A 7,724-nucleotide genomic window follows, 5' to 3' on the forward strand; every position below is an offset into this window, starting at 1 on the left:
GCCGGGGCCTCTGCTGTCACTTGAGGACCTCCGTCCCCCGGGGGCTTGAGGCCCCATATCCACCCATCTCAGCAGTTACAGACTCTGCAAGATACAGAGTACGGTTTGGGGTCCCGCCCGCAGTTCACCCTGAACACATTCTCTTTTTTTCGCTTTATCTGCGAGAGTTCTCTGAGATGTCTTTCGAAAACCTCAACTGTTGCTTTCAAAAAGACTGTAAAATCACTGTGCTCAACTTTAAGGATAAAATCTTCATTTTCAACCTTCAAGTGAAACTGGAGAGAAGAGTCAAAGCAGTCATTTTTTCACACAGAAAAAGAAAACCCGCACCTGACCACATCACAGAATACAGTTCACGCAGCCCCTTCCTCCTCAGCCTTCTCCTCCACTACCAGCCGCCTGTCATCACAAGGCCTGCCCTGGGCCGGCAGGGGCAAGGGAAGAGGGCAGACTGGCTCCTCTGTCCCCAGGCCGCATGGGCCGCTTGCCCCACCTTCTTCCCAAGTTCAAGGGGCACTGAAACAGCCCAGGCAAGCAGGGGATTCTGATCAGAAACACAACCGTGGGTAATGAGCAAGGGCCCCTGGTTCTTGTTTACCCCAGTACCAAAGATGATCAATATAATTACTGTGAATTTTACATGTGGCTTCAGATGAGAGAGGACACCCGGGGCTTCCCCACTACCAGTTATAGATGCAAGCAGCTTGTGGGTCAGCCTACCAAGAGCTAGAGAAGCTAAATACATTTCAAAAGAGGTCCTTAGGCAGCCACAATCCAAGATTTCAAACAAAAGCCCAGTGAGGGAGCTGGAGACTGAGAGGGCCGCTCCTTCCCTCGGGGCATCAGAACAAAGCTGACTCTGGGAAGAAAAGGCAGGGAAAAAGTCAAGCAGAGGGGACTGGCTAACAGCTCTGGACACTTCCTTGGGCTGGGAAGACAAAAATCCAACCACAGGCCTGACAAGTCAGTCCGGATGGTAGACACTAAGCTCCTCAAGAAACGGGAGGCACAGAAAACATACCCAGCACTCTGCCCAAACCGGCTGAGCGCTGAGTATCAATCACCTTGTGGTGCTCGGGAGACAGACGGTGGGCTTCAGGACCGGCCGAGAAGGGAGGGGGCCATGGGAGGCACCCCAGGCTTCCAGATGGAGATGCTGGAGGGCTCCTCCCTGGGGTCAGGGGGGGAAGGTGGGTGAAGGCTGCTGAGACTCAGCTTACAAAGACACCCCAGCCTCAAGTCACTCAGACCCTGAGTGAACAGACAGCTCTGTCCTCACTAGAGGTCTGCATCAGAGGAACCTCTGGAGAAGACAGCATCACCAGAAACTCTAGGGGTTTCCATAGATAATGTCCACCATGCAACCAAAAAAGCAAATACGGGTGTAACAACAAATAAGACCAAGAGAAAAAGAATGGAAACAGGTCCAGAGGTATCTGATGTGTATCAGCATATCAGAGGTATGCTAGAGGAATCAGATGCAAACTTCACCAGTTCAAAAATATACTTGACAAAAGGAAAACTTTCTGAGACTCAAAACCGATTCTAGAACTTTCAAATAACAGTGACTGAATTGAAGAACTCAGGCTCTGGGCTTCACATCAAGTTGGATGTAGCTGAAGAGAGGATCAGTGAACTGAGGAATAGATCGGTTAAAAAATATATATATGAGGGAAAAAAGTATAGAATATAGCGAAGGAACCCGTTGTTCAACTACATTGTGAAAAACTATAAATGGGGCCCCTCATGGTGGAGAAAAGACAGTCAGGGGAATAAGAAATGCCTCCAGGGCCTGAAACTAAAGAGCCTCTTAATGAAAGTGAAAGAGGAGAGTGAAAAGGCTGGCATAAAACTCAACATTCAAACAATGAAGATCATGGCAGCCGGCCCCATCACTTCATGGCAAATAAATGGGGAAACAACGGAAACAGTGATAGTCTTTATTTTCTTGGGCTCCAAAATTACTGCAGACGGTGAAATGAAAAGACGCTTGCTCCTTGGAAGGAAAGCTATGACAAACCTAGACAGCACATTAAAAAGCAGAGACATTCCTTTGCTGACAAAGGTTCATTCAGTCAAAGCTATGGTTTTTCCAGTAGTCATGTATGGATGTGAGAGTTGGCGCACGAAGAAGGCTGAACGCCAAAGAATCGATGCTTCTGACCTGTGGTGTTGGAAAAGACTCTTGAGAGCCCCGTGGACTGCAAAGAGATCCAACCAGTCAATCCTAAAGCAAATCAGTCCTGAATATTCATTGGAAAGACTGATGCTGAAGCTCCAATACTTTGGCCACCTGATGCGAAGAACTGCCTCTTTGGAAAAGAACCTGATGCTGGGGAAGACTGAAGGCAGGAGGAGAAGGGGAAGACAGAGGATGAGATGCTTGGATGGCATCACCGACTCGATGGACATGAGTTTGAGCAAGCTCCGGGAATCGGTGATGGACAGAGAAGCCTGGCGGGCTGCAGTCCATGGGGTCACAGTGGGTCAGACATTCAGCAACTGAACTGACTGACAGGGACAGTGGCAAGAGTTGGTTCAAGAATCAGAGCACTGACTCAAAAATGAAAACCACACATTGGTTTCAGCAGCTCTGCAGGTGCCTAAGGCAAGAAGAAAATGTTCAAGCTCTCAGAGGAAAAAAGCTGTGGCTTTTAATGGCACAGCAACACTGAGAGCTGACTTTTCAAGAAAAAGGAAGTCAGAAGATAATGGACTGGCATCTGTAAAATGCTGAAAAACAAATAACCACCAACCTGGAATTCGATACCCAACAAAAACACTCTTCGAAAGTGCAAGCAAAATAAAGACTTGTAGGGCAAATGGAAATGAGACAATTCATCAACCACAGACATGACTAAAAAAATATTAAGGCAGTGCTTTGGGAGAAAGAAAAGTCGTCTCTGACTGAAATATAAAAAACAAGTAAAGACCAACAATGAGGGAACTGTCAGGGTAAATATTAATGCTACAGTGATGATAACGCCGACAATATATCTAAAATTTTAAAGGATAACAGTGACAAGGAGGAAGCAGTCGTGTCAGGGAGGCAGTAAAAGTACTAAGTTAGACTTCAATGTAAAACACAGGCTGTGTCTGCGAATGTGCACCCACCAACCTGGCAGAGGAGCACAGAACTAGAGAAACACCTCATCCTTCTAAAAGAAGGCAAGAGAAAAGAACACGGAACAGGTGGGACAAACAGAAAACACACAGCAACACGGTATCTACAGACGGAAACATCAAAGTTATAAACAGAGCAAATGTCCTCATTAAAAGATAAAAGCGTCACCCTGATTAAGATTAGAGCCACACACTGTTCCCAGAGGCACATGTTAAGATGGAAGACCACAGACAGGTGAGAGTCAAAGATGCCCAGGCGAACAAGGGCAGAAACCTGACGCGGCAACATCACTGTCAGAGAGAGTCTAAGGTAAGAAGCATCACTAGCGATAAAGAGGAGCATCTCCTGCTCACGCAAGTCCAGTCTGCCAAGACGATGAGGATTCTAAATCTGAATGTCCCTGATAACATAACCTCAAAACATCAATACATACAAACGGACAGAAATAGAAGAGCAGTCACAGCCAAGTTCACAATGGCAGTGGGAGACGTTAAAGACACATCTCTCGGGGAACTGGGCTCCCTGGGACGTCGTCACCTGCAGCCACGAAGTACCTGAAATGCGGCTGGCTCTACAATGAGATGTGCTGCAAGCCTGAAACACACACTGGATTTTAAAGACTTAGCATGAGAAAACGAATGTAAAATATTTCATTAGGTTTTATCAGGTTGATTACACACTGAAATGACAATATTTTGGGAATGTTAAAATAAAATATATTACAGGTAACTTCACCTACTTCTGCTTTACTCAACGTGGCTACCGAAATCTGAATTATGATTGACAAATCTGATCTAACTGATACGCACGTAACACTGCATTCCCACTGATAGATATTATTTTCAAGAGCCCAAGGAACATATAACAAAATGAATATATATTGGGTCCTTAGGAAAGCTCAAATTATTTCAGAGGACTGAGATAATGCAGGGTATACTTACGGATTGCAATGGGCTGATGGCTTATGTGCCCTCAAACTTCACCCTGCACGTGGTGATGATACCAGGAGGCAGGGACTCTGGGAGGGCTCAGGTCAGGAGGGAATGGGCTGCCGTGCTGCCAGGACAGGGAGAAGAAGCAGGCAGTCTAGGAACCAGGAAACAGGCCTCACCAGACGCGGCACCTGCTGGTGATCTTGGGACTTCCCAGGCTCCGGTACTATAAGAACCAACTTTCTGTTGTTTATCAGCTGGTCTACGGTATTCATAACAGTAGCCCCTAAAGACCGAGACGGGGCTCTTCATGGAATTAACAGAGGTCAAAAAGGGTCGCCAGAAAAACCTCCCCAAACATTGGGAAGATAAATCACAGACTTCTTGTAGACTTTCATGAATAAGAATTTTAAAAAGCACAGTGTAAATTAGAAAATACTTTTACATACAAGATAATGAAAATTTGGCTTATTCAAACTTGTGGGACCCAGCCAACTGTGTTTAGATGCTAACCTAAAGCCTTTAACACATATACTGGAAAAGAAGGAAGGCCGAAATCAGCTGAGCCTCCTCCCAAAAATCCAGACAGAAAGCACAGCGAGTGGAGCACAAGGTGGATGGGAGAAAAGGAGCAGGAAATGAGGGAACACAGGGCAAACAGGGAATTGTTTAAACAAGCTGGATGTCGGCTCTTTGAAAGGCCCGATAAACCTGATAAACCCCTAGGGAGACTGGTTAGAGAAAGAGACAGAGCACAAATCACCAGTATCAAGGATCTTTAAAACGGGGCACAACACATCTCACAGAAAAGAAAGATAGTGTGAACCACAGTTCCCTTACTCATAGGAGAGTCTACGGGCCTAGCAAAGGGGAAATGCCTTACCTAAACATACCCAGGAAGACATACAAAATCAGAAAATGTTATTTGCATGAAAAAAACTAAATCTGAAATTAAAAGCCTCCCCACAATGAAACCAACTTGTTTTGTCAATCAATGCTTCCAAAAATCTAGGGAAGAAAACAGCAATCTCACAGGAACTCTCAGGGTAAACAAGGAACACTCTCCACCTTGTTTTCGAAGACTGGCATACTGCTACTGCTGCTAAGTCACTTCAGTCGTGTCCGACTCTGTGTGACCCCACAGACGGCAGCCCACCAGGCTCCCCTGTCCCTGGGATTCTCCAGGCAAGAACACTGGAGTGGGATGCCATTTCCATCTCCAATGCATGAAAGTGAAAAGTGAAAGGGAAGTCGATCAGTCCTGTCACACTCTTAGCCATCCCATGGAGTGCAGCCCACCAGGCTCCTCCGTCCATGGGAGTTTCCCGGCAAGAGTACTGGAGTGGGTTGCCATTGCCTTCTCCATGGATTGTAGGAACATTAAAGATACACACACACACACACACACATTAAAGATACACACACACACACACACATACACACACACACACACACAGAGTTCACTGTGTGAGGTGATGCGTATGTTGAGCAATCATTCCATGATGTCTATGGGCATCAAGTCATCACAGTGTAAACCTGAAATAACAAAAACTGTATCTGTCACTGACTGCTTAGTGAAGCTAGGGTTCTAAAATCAGGGCCTGGCACCTTATAGCTGGCAGGTGTGGGAACTCGGGTTCATGTGCAGGCTGTACACACTCTTAATCACAGGTGAGACCTGAAGCAACCAGGCAACTCTCCATTTTTCTTTTTCTGTTTTTCTCTGTTCCCCTTGCCATTTGTGTTTAACAGATTCCCAGCATTGAGTGAGCAGCGTCAATGCAGCAAGAATGTTTCCCCGTTTAAGGCAGGAGCGTGTAACACCAGCAGACTTCCCAATCACCCCTGGGTGCTGCATCACACAGAAAAGCAAAGAAACTCGACATTCCCGAGACAGAGCTGCCCGACGGCAGTGGGGACTATGGTCCCCCAGGTGTCCCAAGGGGACCCCCAGGGGCTAGGAGCCCACGCTGGGGCCCCCAGCTTGAGGCCACACTTGCCTTTCCACCATTCTGAAGGTCCTGGCAGAAGAAAGCCAGGCCATGGAAGGGGGATGGTGTGGGACACAGGGCGGGACTGACTCGGGTCTGTGCTGGGCTCCACACCCAGTCACCACCCTTGGAGTGTACAAAGTTCTTGGGGTCATTCTGGGTATCTGGCAAAAAGCAATGGAGCCAAAGTCACTTGGCGTGGTTTTTAAGGAAAAAACCTCACTGGAGATTCACTCAGCGCCAGCCTCAGCCCCTACTGAGATGCAGACTCCTGGTCATCCTAGGCTGTGCCCGCAGCCCACCAGGGCAAGGGCAGCCTCCCGGACACAGGGTGACACATGGCGTTCTTCCCTCGCTTTGAATGAAGGGCTGCTACCCGGTGGATGAACCCAGCTCACTCGTCCACTTCTGATGCTGAGGCCCCCGTGACTCCCACGACCAGAGGATCCAGCCTCTCCCGGGGCCTCCGTGTCACGGCACAGGCCTTGTCCATGTGGCCCCAGCAGGCAGGGTGAGTCGTGTGTGGAGCCTCCCAGCTCGTTGGCCTCGCTGCCACATCAGGGCCGTGCAGGAGCACTGTGGGGCCACTGAATGAGTGGATGAGGGCCCCTAACAATGACAGTGATGACGACGAGGAGGAAGAGGTGAAGGGGGCGGAGGTCCAAGTATCAGTCCCTGATTCAGGCATCTGTGCATATTAACTCATTTAACCTCATGACAAGGTTGTGTGTCTGTGTGTGGGGGGCAGGGGCCGGTCCTGCCACTGTTCTCACCTTGGAGCCGGCAAGTTCACTCTCAGTGTCCAGGGGTGGCTGCAGCCACTGGCCACAGACTGGACAGCTTTAACACAAACTCATTCGCCCCCAGTTCTGGAGTCAGAAACCTGTGATCAAGGTGCGGGCAGGGCTCAGCTCCCTCCAGAGGCTCCAGGGGAGGGTCCCTCTGGCCTGGTCCAGCTCTTGGGGGACCCCAGGCCTCCCTGGGCTTGTGGCCACATCACCCCGATCTCTGCGTCCATGTGCCAAACCTTCTCCCCTGGGTGGCTCTGCGCTTCAGATCACCCCCTCTTCTCTTCCAAGCACACCTGCCATTGGATTTAGGGTCCACATGCATCCCGGGTGATTTGGTGCAGAGGTCAGTAAATTATTTCCATCTGCCGAGACCATTCATAGGAATAAGGTCACGTTTGCAGGCTGTGGAAGGATGGATGGCTTTTGGGGCCACCACTCAAACCACCATACTGGTCATGAGGCCGCCGGTCAGAGCCTCCCTGGGCTTGGTGCAGGGAGCTTCGAAGAAGCAGGGCTCCAGGACTTCAGTCCTAAGGCTGCCTCAAGAAGACAGTTAGGATCAGGACATTTGGGCACAGAGAACAGGTGAGCAGGGCCCCAAGGTGTGCTGGTGGGCGTGGGGCTCTCCTGCAGGGAATCTGGAGCCTGACATGACAGCCCAGGGCCAGGGGACATAGCGCATGGGTTTGGGAATGGACACATCCCAGCACAGACGAGGGGAGGCAGGCATGGGCGCTCAGGCCGGGGAAGCCCAGATCTTCCCGCTGCCCTCAAGGGGCAGGTCAGATGGGCACTGGAGGGAGCCGCGGTTTAAACGACAGGGATCGCAGTCCCGGTCTGCTGCTGGGTTGTCTCTGGCGAGTGACTCAGCCTCTCTGAGACCATC

This window comes from Budorcas taxicolor, chromosome 21 (assembly GCF_023091745.1).
Source record: "Budorcas taxicolor isolate Tak-1 chromosome 21, Takin1.1, whole genome shotgun sequence".
Classification (NCBI taxonomy): Eukaryota; Metazoa; Chordata; class Mammalia; order Artiodactyla; family Bovidae; genus Budorcas; species Budorcas taxicolor.